General features: G+C 44.6%; 1 protein-coding gene across 4 annotated transcripts in view; it reads right to left on the reverse strand.

The window, feature by feature from the left end:
- Positions 1-13152, reverse strand: part of LOC132399926 (tumor protein p53-inducible nuclear protein 1) — a 52731-nt gene extending 39579 nt beyond the window's left edge. Inside the window, exon 1 of one of the 4 annotated variants that reach the window (XM_059980873.1) lies at positions 12816-13140. The gene's annotated coding sequence lies outside the window, so the exon portion shown is untranslated. Of the gene's footprint in view, positions 1-12815 lie in introns of all 4 variants that reach the window. The other 3 variants (XM_059980871.1, XM_059980870.1, XM_059980874.1) reach the window with 3 other exon arrangements.
- Between the last annotated feature and the right edge of the window lie 482 nt (positions 13153-13634).

Consider the following 13634-nt stretch of genomic DNA (forward strand, 5'->3'; position numbering starts at 1 on the left):
TTCTTTGCCCATTCTCCTAACATGTCTGAGTCCTTCTGTAACACACCTACTTCCTATTAAGTCCTGGTTACACAACCACTGATGCCAGGCAGATAAATCACTAATGAGTATTGGCAATAGCTGGCATCACACCTGCCTTGTAAAGACACCGCCCAAGAGAAGGCAAGGCAACAAAAATTTGCCAAGAGCAATTATGATCCTGGGAAAAACCATGTCATATGACGCAGCACTTAAGCCAATGCATTATTGATGGAGCTACTACCATCAGGTAGGAAGCACAAGGGCCTTAGGTCCCACACCACCATGTTTGGGAACACTTATTAACCTTCAACCCTCCTGGTGTGGGTAATTTCACTCACCCCAAGCACTGAACTGACTCACTTTCAAGGACTCTACAACTCGCTTTCAGTATTTACCTCAGACCACCCCATCTCGCACTTATCATTTCACAGTCAAAGTCACTTCAAGGTTTGACATGTTGTGCATTCAGAGATGCTCTTCTGCACACCACTGTTGTAACACCTTGTTGAGTTACTGTTTCCCTCCTGTCAGCTTGAACCAGTCTGGCCATTCTCCTCTGACCTCTCCCATTAACAAGGCATTTTTGCCCCCTGAACTGCCACTCCTAGGATTTTTTTTTAATTTTTATTTCATTTTCTGTAAAATCGATTCTGTTGTGAGTAAAAATCCCAGAAGATCAGCAGTTTCTGTGATACTCAAACCAGCCCATCTGGCACCATGGTCAAAGCCACTTAGATCACCTTTCTTCCCCTTTCTGATGTTTGGTTTAAACAAATAAACCTCCTGACCATGTTTGCATGCTTCATGCATTGTTGCTGCTCATTAGGTATTTGGATTTACAACTTATACAAGTCTACCTAATAAAATGGCCAGTGTACATTGTCTTCAAAGCCTCTTCTCCTGCAACAACCTCTACTGTTTCCTGATACACTATCAACATTTGAAAGCAAGCAGGGGTTGTAACTATTAAGTGCTTAAAAAATACTGAGATAAAGAGTCCAAAATAACTCAGTACATTGAAGAGAATTCAGACATCAGTCCCAAGGTAATCCTCTTAAATCTCAGCCAACATCAAGTCTGCTGATACTGTCCTCCCAAGATTTTTTTTTTAAATACTTCTTTGAAAGGTTAGGATCCCATTACCCCAACTTCTCTCATTGGTTACACAAGTGTTCTTAAAATTATTCCACATCTCCTCCACTCTAGCCAGCAAACCTTTCGATTATCTCCCTTCAGCAGTGGTGTGCAAGAGGATTAGGAATTACCTTGGTTACCTGATCTTCTTACCAATTTAAGTATTGTTTTGTGTTATACTATTCCTCAAGAGGTTATTATTCATGAATCAAGCATTTAAGGTTATAATCAACCCAACATGTAATGGAAGTCAAAAGCACAAAGAATTTCTATATTAGACATACACAAGGGTGACACGGTAGCGTAGCAGTTAATGCAACACTTTAGAGACAACTAAGATCCGTGTTCAATTCTGTTGCTGTCTCCAAGGTGACAAGGTACATTTAATATCACAGTATACAACCTGAAATTCGTCCACTTCACAGATATCCATGAAACAAAAAACCCAAAACCCTGAAGCCCCCCCCATCATTTTGCACAAGCACCAACACCCCCCGCACCACCCACCACACAAGCAAAAGCACCAAAAGTCCATCAAATCTACAGTCCACAAATCAGCAGCTTGCATCTCAAACATGCTCCCACTCTCCAGTGGGAGGGGAGAGAGGTCACCCCTGCAACGAGAGTGGAGACCACCAACTCGCTGTTCCAATGTTACAATCTTCTGCACCGAGGACTGACAGGCTGTCTCTCCATCGAAAGAGAAAGTGTGCTGAGACAGTATTGGGAGTATAAAAATATTATGGAGTATAAAACTTGTATTACTTGCTCTGTAACCAAAACTATGTAGTCAGTTTGCTAAGCATGTACCCAAGATGAAATGCTAGGACTGTAGAAGACAATGATGTGTTAATATCTGTTAATGAGAGGTAGCTAAGACTTGCTATTTGCTATGCATGTATCCAATTGAATGTAGAAGACAATGGTGTGGTAATGAGAGGTAGCCAAGAGATGTTTTGCTTTGAACTTGTTTGCTGTGTAACCAAAACTATGTAGTCAGCCTTGATGTAGATTATGTAGTTTGAACTTGATATTTGCTATGCATGTATCCAATTGACTGTAGAAGACAATGGTGTGTTGATAAGAGGTAGCTGAGAGATGTAGATTAGAACATGATTAAGTCAATAGGTAGAAACAATAGTGGCAGATGTACTTGTGATATGCACCTATAGACCGATTAAACCAGGAGATCGCTATAAGGATTGGTGGGCAATCAGCAACTAGCTCACTGACTGTCTCAGCTTTGATTTGCAAATTAAAGTTTAACCCTTCTTGAAGCATCTTCTGCGTTTCCTGGTCATTTGTGAGGCACGAGAAACCACGACAACTGTGGGTTTCCTCCAGTTTCATCCCACATACCCTAAGGTGTACGGTTAGGGTTATGAGGTGTGGGGATACTGTGTTTGTGGCAACTCTTGCAGGCCGGCCACAGCACAAACCTTACTAACTTTATCCGAAGCAAACAACTCATTTCACTGTGTCGTTTCAAAGTATGTGACAAATAAAGCCAAACCTGCTTTCAAATGTTATAGGTTAGCTGCCCTTTGAAGAATTTCTGTGAATATTAAGTTATTTTTTTGAAAAACGCAAAGAGTTAAGAAATAACTCCTACACTGATCCAATCTCACACTTCGATTCAACTGCAGAAGTTAAATGTTCTGCTTTCAAGTTTTTATTCCCAATGGCAACAGAACCTTGAATGAATTGACAACTACATTTCACTGGTTGTCCCTCCCACTTTGTCAATTCTCCACACCAACCCTTCACCTAAAGTTGGGTAGTCAACACATTGTCTGAGATGCAAGAGATTATCTGGGAATAAGCGGATTGGAGGAATTGTGCAACAAGAAGGTTGCACGAATTCTCAAGTAACAGGAGGGAAGACCTGATAGAGGAGGAAACCACAGGCCCAATCCTCATTGAAGGATCAGCAACTTAAAATTCACTGGTGTTATTATTCAGAGGACCAGTCCTGGGCTCAGCACACAAGTGCAATTATGAATAAAGAACAGCACCTCTACTTCCTCAGGAGCTTTGGCATGACAAGTCTTATTATTCTACTCTGGGTTTATTGAGTATGCCTGCAATAAAATGAATCTCAGGTTTGTACATGGTGATACATGTACATTGATACTAAATTTACTTTGAACTATTAAATTATGACAGGTATAGATAATTGTAATCTTTTCCCCAGGGTCAAAAATGTCTAATACTAGAGGGCAAGTTTATCAGGAGAGAGGGGACAAGTTTATGAGATGACCAAGGCAAAGTTTTTTGAAAATACAGAGCGTGGTAAGCGCCTGAACTACACTGTCAGGGGTGGTGGTGGAGGCAAAAACGATATGGGTGTTTAAGAGATTTAAATAAGTACATGTATGTACAGAGAATGGAAGGATATGGACATTGTGTTCACAAATGCAACTAATTTAGTCAAGTACTACTTTAATTAGTTTGACAGCTTTATGGACTGGAACAACACACACAAGTCGGACAGCATCTATGGAGTGGAACTGTTTCAGGTCAAGATCCTCTCGGAACTGGATAGGAAAGGGAGAAGAGGCCAGACTCGCTTTCAATTACACAGCCACACACAGGAACTCATCAAGTCACGCAGCATCTATGGAGAGGAATAAGCACTTGTTTCAAACTGAGACTCATCAGGACAATGGGCTGAAGGGCCTTTTCCTATACATGCCGTACTACGTCCTCCGTGAACCAAACTAAACCCTAGACATTTGTATTTGATTTTGCTGCTGTCACCCATTATCTGGGCAATTTACTGCACCATCTGCCATTCTCCTTCATAATGTACTGCTCTTGACAAATCCCAGAGTGCTGGGCCTGCACCCAACAATGCTGGAGAATGGAGTAAGTGAGGATTTCAGCAGGTTTTAAAACAAGGCAAACAGGATGTCAACAGTGCAAAACATTAAAGCAGGTTAGGCCGTCTCCAATTTCCAGACTATTTATGTTTGCCGGGCTTTGATTAGTCTTGTCAGGATTAGAGCACAGTGCGTGCATGCATACACACAGTGCCTTCACCTGATGTGAAGGCTTTAGCAAAATATAGCATTCCTGCAATTAAACTGACAGTGTAACACAACAGCAGACAGACAGGCTGGACATGCTTGTAGGGTTAATAACTGGAAAACCATCAGAGTCATACAACACCGAAACAAGCCCTTCAGCCCAAACGGTCAGTGCTGCCCACAATGAACACTGAAGCTCGTGTCATTTGCTCACATTTCAAAGTACGCACAATTAAGCTCAGTTTATTGTCATACAACCATACACGTGTATATGGCCAAATGAAACAAAGTTCCTCAGGACACAGTACATATACAACCTTGAGAATCATTGTGCATTGAAATCTTTAAGGAGCGATGCCTCAGAAAGGAGGCATCCATTGCGGACCCTCATCACTCAGGTCATGCCCTCTTCTCATTGCTACCGACAGGAAGGTGGTACAGGAGCCCGAAGGCACACACTCAAAAATTCACAAAGAGCTTCTTGTCCTCTGCCATCTGATTCCTATATAGACATTGAGCCCATGAACACCGCATTTAAAAAAGTATATTTGTTTTGCACTATTTTTTATCTATTTAATATTCACACTTACTGTAATTGATTTACTTATTTTTCATTCTGTATAATGTACTGCATTGTACTGCTGTGAAGTCAACAAATTTCACAACATGCTAGTGATAATGAACCTGATTTTGATTCATTGCAACACAAAAAATAGCTGGAGGAACTCAACAAGTCAGGCAGCATCTATAGAGAGAAATAAACAGTCAACTTTTCGGTTTGAGACCTTTTAATCAAAATCACTGTGGATTTAGAGCAGGGGGTTTGACCTCTCACTTCAGAGTATTGGCCCATGGCATAAAAATGTTGGGAACCCTGATTTAGCCCACATCTCCCTAAACCTCTCCTATCCAATTATCTGTACAGATGTCTTTTAAATGTTAATATACAAACCTGAACCATTTACTCTCGATGGAAAAAGTTGCTTCTTAAGTTGCTATTAAATCTCTCCCTCTTCACCTTGTGCTTCTGAGTTCTAGATTCCCCAACCCTTGGGAAAAGACAGTACTCGTTCACCCAATCTATGCCCCTCATAATTTGGATGATGTCCGATCACTGTTTCAATTCAAATTGTTTAGATTTAGGATCCTTTAAAATTAGAGAATGTATATAGTATACAACCTGAAATTCATACTCTTCACAAGACACCCACAAGAGACCCCATAGAATGAATGATGGAACAGTGAAGCCTTGAACCACCAAGAGAATACTTATGGTTCACCAAATCACAGCAACCACAGTCTAATGGGACAACTGATCCACCTTTAACAAAATACACCATTCTGTGGTACATGAAGGACAGATGCAAGTTCACACACTCAGCAGATGATGAAAGATCCAAGTCATGTTACATGATGCTCTGAGCCACTGCGACTTGCAAGCGGTTGCATCATTTGGAACTGCACAGCTACAAATAGTTCAGGTATTCCACCCAGCAGCAGGGATCGACCCACACATACTTCGTTCCAATGCAATAGGCAAAGTTATTGCAATGACTCATTTTTTAAAAAATACTTCAAATGTGACATCACTAATTACAGCTAAATAATGAGTAGTCAAAATATGCACTGAAAATAGGTTAATTAGACTACAATATGAAAATCATTTGTTTCATGGAACAAGGATCGTTATAGTAACAACTCAAGGAACCACATCAATCTCTAGCACCCATATAAGCCCACAAGGTTATTATCCCTCTCAGCCGCACTCTTCTGCCTTTTCTCTGTAAACTTTGATGCCCTTACTAATCAAGAATCTATCGATCTCTGCTCAAAATAAATTCAATGTTGCCTCCACAGCCATCCATGGCAACGAATTCCACAGATTCACCACCATCTGGCCAAAGGAATTCCTCCTCATCTCTGTTCCAAAGGGATATCCTTCTATTCTGAGGCTGTGCCCTCTGGTCCTAGACTCCCCCATTATAGGACCATCCTCTCCACATCTGCTATCTAACCCTTGCAATATTTGACACGTTTCCAGCCAAGGTGGGGAAGTTCAACTTGTATAGTCACAGTCAGAAACCCAACTCCCTTTCACAGTCTAATCTACTTCATCTGAAACTACAGTAAATTAGAATTCAAGAAAATATTCATGACTTTTTATTTTGAGAACAATTGCCATAAAGTTAGCTGTGTCCCAACCAGTTGCAGGGCACAGCCTCAGAGAAGAAGCACATCCCTTTTTAAACGGAGATGAGGAAGAATTTCTTTGGTCAGACCATAGCAAATTCATTGCCACAGCAGAAGTTGAAAAGTTCTTGAGTAGTAAGGGTACTAAAGGTTACGGAAGAATGCGGTTATGAGGGATATTAAATTAGCCATGGAATGGTGGAGCAGACTCAATTGACTGAATGGCCTAATTCTTCTCTTATCATATGGTCTTATAATTTTTTGTAATTCAATAAATTGTCTACTTTTATTTTTTAAAAAGAAAAAGCAGTTGCCACATCAGCTGGATCCCAACCAATTCCAGCTGCAGGACACAACCTCAATGGTGGAGCAGATGCGATGAACTTTTTAAAAGCTATTTATTAATGCTTTTTGGGAGGGTGATTTTAGATGCATATCATATTTATACTGAGTTAAATACTCTATGTAATTAGTTTTGCTACAATAAGCGTATGGGACACTAGAAAAATGTTGAATTTCCCCTTGGGGATGAATAAAGTATCTATCTATCTATCAATTTTGCTCCCATGCCTGATGATCAAACCTGTTCAATCTTGATCTATGGAGATGGCATGTTTGTTTATTGAGAAACAGCACGGGAATACAGCCCTTTGAACCACGCCATCCAGAATTCCCCCAAAACTGGGAAAGGCTATCATCCAGAACCTCTCTGCCTCTGTAATGGCCCTCTTGTCCTGGTGGCCGCTGTACACCGGATGCTCCCCAAGGTCATTCAGGGGGTGGATGAAGGACACCACATAAGCTGGAAAGCAGCAGCCATACCAGCTCGTGGGGAGCCACGGGTGGGCGCGGTGGCCGCAGATCGAGTGGGTCCCGTTCAGGGTCCAGGGAGCTCCCAGCTTAGCGGCATCATCGGCAATGGTCACTGGGGCACCCGGGTACCAGTTTCGCTGACAGTTGCTGTGACCAATGGAAAAGTTAGAAGTGTGCGCATTGCGGAGTCTGCGCCAACATTTGTTAGGTATACTCAGTGGCTGAGGAATAACTCAGAGGGTGGGAACTCGGGTGGAGGAGGTCTTTTTGTAAGTAGTCTTCCCCCTGCAATGCTCCTTCCACAGGGCATATAGGCTGGGGGTGGGGATGCCACCTATCTGGTTACAATCCACCTCGCACGCAGCAATTCCGTGTACAGCTGCCTGCGTGTTTATCTGAGAGGGACAGTGTCTAGGGCCCTTGTCTCGGTCTTGCGGACCTGCGTAGGTGCCCCCCTCTGCATATATTCTAATCCCTCCAGGAGGGTGATGACATCCCGTACGGTCCTACCGCTGGCTGGTGCCATGAGGGGCACGATTACCGACTTCAGATCGGGGTGTGCGGTAGTGACCAAGTATCCCGCTAGGGCACCGGTCACTCGTGTTTTCAAGGAAGTTATGGTCGCAGGCACCTTGATAGATGCCGTTGACCAGTGCCCATTCCCTGATAACCCGGGTGCCCTCACTGACTGTACCCCATTGCGGGCGCCCGTGCAGATCCCGCTCCAGAAGTGTGGGATAGCGAGCTCGTACCGCGGTCATACCCGATCCCACAGGGTTGTGCCGTCGCGGATTTCTGCTTGTGGCGCCCACAGCGCATTGTTTATGCTCTGCTGGTCAGAGAGGCTTCCCAGGGCACTTGCCTCCTGATGGGAGAGGCTGAGGTTGGGGCCCCCCTCGTCCCACAGCCGGGGCAGCCAGGCTGCGGGGTGCTCACCTGGTCGTTGGCAGTAGCGATCCGCCAACTGGGTCAGCTCCTTGGGGGAGAAGTCCCGGGTCTCCGAATGACTAGGGGAAGGTCTGGCCGTCTCCCCCTCGTTCCCTTCCTCCCTGCGGTGAACCTGGGACCACGTGGTGACGGGTCGGGTATGTTGGAGCTCGGGGGAGAAGGGTGGTTGTGGGACCTTGGTTCCTCGGGCACCCCCTCGTCCCCATCCCTCAGCCATGCATCCAGCTTGTCGCCACACTGGACTGAGGCTCGAATCTTTAATGGGTCCGGCTGCCAGCCAGACCGACGGGCTGCCCTGGCCTGCTGAAGTTTTATGAGGCAACAGGCAAGTTCAGTTCCCCGAACTTCAAGGTCATTGACTCGGGCCTGGGCAGCCTGTGCTGCTTCCTTCAGCGTGCAACAACACTGACTGAGATCTTCAATTTCCCTGTCCTTCCGACCACACACGTGCTGCGGGTGATCAGTAATTCTAACCTGGCGTCTCAGCAGGGACGCAAACAACCAGAAGGCACCCCTTCGACTCCCCTTGGCTTTGGGGAACCCTGATTCTTTCAGGAGGGAGACCACATGATGGCCCAGCTTCTCTCCACAGGGCTCTAACTGCTCAGACCAGTCACTGGTTTTCCGTGGTCTGCCAGCATGCTGGCCAGACTCTCAAATCCCTCCCTTTCATCAGCCCACCCGGGGATCTTATCCTGGGAGCCTGCACTGGCTTTCTTCCCCTTATTCCAGAACACTATACCCTGTGCTTGTGTTCAGCCTAAACCTATGAGACCCAGCTCTGCAGCACCAAATGTTGTGATGGAAAATAACTGATTCTTTGAGTCTCAACAGTAGAGGCCTGGACACACTCAGTTTTAATAATAAGGAATTTATTTACAAGGGGAAGTCAGGTCAACACAAGCAACTACAATACAGAGGAAGCGGTGTGGGGACAGGGTACAGTTACACAAAGAACGAGGGAAAAGCACTACAACAGCTATCCCCCTTGACCTTGGGTAGTGCGGCTCCCTTCCCAGGACAAACGATAGACCTTCCCAAACACAAATCAATGCACTTACCTCCAATGAGGTGGTCTGCAAGAGATGGCTAGCCAAGGGCAAGTCTCACATCTTAGAGCATGGGGCTGGGCGAGATAATCCAATTAAGGTGACCAATAATTTAGGTGTGCATTGATTAGTTGGGAGGGACCAAATGTTGATTGGCATGTGGTGTGTCCTCCGACCAGCCAGGTGGCAGTGCATCTGTCACGTGGCCAGTATCTCTAGATACAGCCTGCCTCTACCACCACCCCTGCCAGGGCATTCTACACACCCACCACTATGTAAAAAGAACTTGTCTCTATACTTTCCTCCCATCACCTTAAAATCATGCCCCTCATATTAGCCATTTCTGCCCTGGGTAAAAGTCTCTGCCTATCCACTCAATCTATTCCTCTCATCTTGTACACCAGGTTGAGTGAGCTAGAGAGAAGCCCTAGCTCACCCAATCTCTCCTCATATGAGATGTTCTGACTCAGACAACATCCTGGTAGATCTCCTCTGCACCCTCTCTAAAGCTTCCAAGTACTCTTTTTTTTCGGATTTGTGGCATCTGCAGGTTCACCCCACCACATGACTTTTATCCAATCAGGATTACAATACGAATCCAAGGCGGCATATTGTGCACTGGTTAGTGCAATCTTACAGCACCAGTTGTCTGTAACAAGTTTGTACGTGTTTCCCGTAACCATGGAGGTTTTCTCCAGCTGCTCTGGTCTCCTCCCACGTTCCAAAGTTGTACGAGTTAGTGGGTTAATTAGTGACACGCATGCAAGTGGGTGGCCAGATAATGCACTGCATCTCTAAAGGATATTGTGTCTTATAATTATTATAAAAAGGATGGTAGGGCACTTTGGATGCAAAGCCTGTGGCTGACCTACAAGATCGCACACAATTCAGGAAAAGACAAACATTGTGTTCCACTTCACAGCCTGAAACTCCACGAGCCCATTCACACTGAAGAATACCACCGCCACTCAAGACACAAAACCCAATGCAATAGATTCCAGTAGGTGCCGAAGCAAATATCCTAGTGGGTGTTTGATTCAGGAAAAAAAGTGAAGCAATAACGTGGCTCGAGTTATTCAACACGGCACTCAAAGTGCCAAGTTGCAGAACTATACAGTGGTAAACACGCAGCTGGCAATTGAATCTACAAATCTGAAGACACAGACATGCCAAATGCCCATAACAATACTTGTTAGGAAGATTGTTGAAGTACATCTCCAAAAGGTGATGCTTCAAAAGGGTGGCACCCATCATTAAGGACCCAATCACCCAGGACATGTCCTTTACTCATCACTACCAAAGAGGTGGCACCTGCCTGCCCGACACACACACACACACACACACACACACACACACACACACACAGAGGGAACGACTTCCCCTCCGCCATCAGATTTCTGAATGGACAATGAGCTATTTTTGCTCATTCGTTTAATTTACTACAAATTATATATTACATATACATACATATATATATATAGTAATTTATAGCTCTGTACTGCCACAAAACAACACATTTCATGACAGGTCGAGGTATGGACAGAACCACAACTCAGGATTCAGGATCCTCAAGATTCAACTTTGTTTATTGCCATTCTTCAACACAGCTGTAAAGGAGAAAAAAACCGATCCCTACTCTGGATCAAATGCAACATAAAGAACCACAAACATAAAACACTATAAAAATAAAACACAATGTACCAGTGACGGAGAACGGCCGGATTTACATAAGATTAACTTGTAGACACAGACCGATTGCAAGCACAATTAGGGAATGCTAGGTGCAGGAGTAGTACTGTACCTGAACACAAGGCGACTGACAGGAATTGATGAAGTGGCACTCAGCAAGAGGAACTTCTAGATAGCATATCGGAACACGACTATCAGTTTACGTGGGAAGTGTAAGAGTGAGGCGGCAGTGCATGGTGGTGGTGGGGGGGGGGATGGTGTTGCAATGTGCTGAGGGGCTCAAACACGCACAAAATGCTGGAGGAACTCAGCGGGTCGGGCAGCATCTATGGGGAGGGTTCGATGTTTTGGGCTGAGACCCTTCTTCAGGACGGGGGAGGAGTGGTTTTCCTGGGTGCAGTGGTGTGGGGGTTGTTGATCAGCCTCAATGCATTACTGATGAAGCCCGAGCCGAGCCCACATTCCAGAGTCTCACGGGTTAGTAGGTTAATTGGCCTCATGGGTGTAATTGGGGAGAGCGGGCTCGCTGGGCCGGAAGGGCTTCTTACCGCGCCGGAGCTAAAATAAAATAATGTTACAACAGGACTAGATTTAGTCACTAGACATACAAACAATTTGAAGAATCTTGGGGCAGGGGAGGGAGAGAGAACAATTCAATTCGTTTAATGCTCATGTTCAGCGGACCAATTAACACCTCAGGTCACGCATCCCCTTTCTTACACACGTTATTCAGAGAAAAATTCATTAACGGCGAGTACCAGAACGGATCAACACATCAGGTATAGCCACTGCGGAAGGCAAAATCCACAATCTTTAACTGTGTAAATGTCTGAATACTTCACTCAAAAGCATCTCCGAATAGCACGCTATAGTCAGTTTTTTTAAAAAAATCACCATGGGAAGCGCGGGGAAAGGGAAAACAGTTCAATTTGATTCAATGGAGGAATATCGACGAGAAGGCATTTAAAATTTTCTTAATTTAAAACTTCGCACATAATTGCAGAAAACTTTCAAAAACTGACACTCAGCTGACATCATCCCAGACTGTATGAACTACAAGGACATTTACCCTCTGCGTCTTGAAAGGAGATGCACCTATCTCTATTGAATCGTTACTCCAAACCCGGCCAAATAGATACAAGGCGATTCCAAACCGGGTTTACAGAAACCACAGAAAGAGGAGTCGGCTCCTTTAAGGAGGATTACGTCATTGTGCGGCTGTGTTTTTATGTTAATAACCTTCACGTCACCTTAATGACTAATCCCAACTAGCCAATACCGGCAAAAATCAGCTGTTTAACAATAGAACAACAATCCAGGCTTGAAGCAAACGGGAAAAAATAATATAAATATTTAGATCCGGGGAGAAAAGGGTTCTGGATTGTGGTCTTCACATTACTGCTTCCCAATTTAATCTCAACACGAATAAATATAACTAGTACAGTTAATCCGCTTCCGAGTTACACAGTCCATAGGGGATAGTAGTTATTTATATTATTTGGGAACAAGGTCACACTTTGAAGTACATCAATGCATCAAAAAACATTTCAAATGAATATACTGAGCTAGTGGGAAAACGAGCTATTTATATAGCGAACGGAGACAGTTCTCTTGCTTAGTCGGAGAAAGAGGATGGGGGTCAAGCAACGACAATCATACTAAGTAGGATACTGTGACTACGAAATATTTTATACATGATCTCAGGTAGAAATAAAATCCTAGCACAAATTAGTACACCAAAAAAAGTGAAAATCTCCAAAGCCGCACAAATTATGAAATACCTCTCACCAGCCGCATCCTCAAGTGGCACAAAGCGGTTACACAAGTAGTTACAATGAGAGAGAGAGTAAAACAACTGACCTTACACACACAAGGAAATATGTCACAATACCAGGGGTGAGGGGGTTTTGAGGGGTGGGGGTTAATTCCAAGTAAGGCTTACCTGCCTTCTTCTAGTTGCCAAGTATCTGCAGACTGCACCATGAAAAAACACACGGCAAACAACAAAAAGAACAAGACACAACAACAACAAAAAAAAAACACCTCGCCGGCAGTTGAAGTGAGGTAGAACTATGTAATTCAACAGAAAGAAGTGCAGCCAGCTGGTTTAATTTAGGGGGGAGAGAGGAGGAATGGTGTTCTTCTTGGAAGAAAGGCTCCCCCAGCCACTCTGCTCCGCCATCTGTTATTTCACCCCCACCCCGGCCCGTCCCACGGAGTGTATCAGATTTTAGAATGTTACTGAACAGCTGATCGGCCTCCGCCAGACCATCGGGGAGGGGGGGGGCAGGCCACTTTGTGACGCAATCCCTACCTCCCCGCCAATCAGCGGCGTCCGCTCCCCTCCCACGTGACCCGGCGCAGGCCGATTTGTTTTCCAGCCGAGGCAGATCGAGGCGTACGGTCAGATATGATGTCATTTCTGATGGAAATACATTTCAGAGGCAGCATCAAATAATTGCAGATATTTTTTAAAAAAAAATATGCCTCCCTTTCGCGTCTAGAAAGAGGGGTTGCTAGGCTGCAGAGAGAACGTCACGGAGTTGGAAGTCCTTGGTGTCCGCGCCAGTACTTACGTGCGGGGAGTGAAGACTGGTTTGCTCACAGACTACTTGAGTTACGGTGTAGTTGTAAAGAGTACCAGCATGATAGGTGATGCCAATGATAAATCACTTCATCTCCGCTGCGTTTTCAGTTTTAGGCGTACTGGCGATGCCTCAGTGGTCGTAGGGCACCTTGGCGTAAAGTCTATTTGAATCCA

The sequence above is a fragment of the Hypanus sabinus genome, chromosome 9 (genome assembly GCF_030144855.1).
Source record: "Hypanus sabinus isolate sHypSab1 chromosome 9, sHypSab1.hap1, whole genome shotgun sequence".
NCBI classification, from domain to species: Eukaryota; Metazoa; Chordata; class Chondrichthyes; order Myliobatiformes; family Dasyatidae; genus Hypanus; species Hypanus sabinus.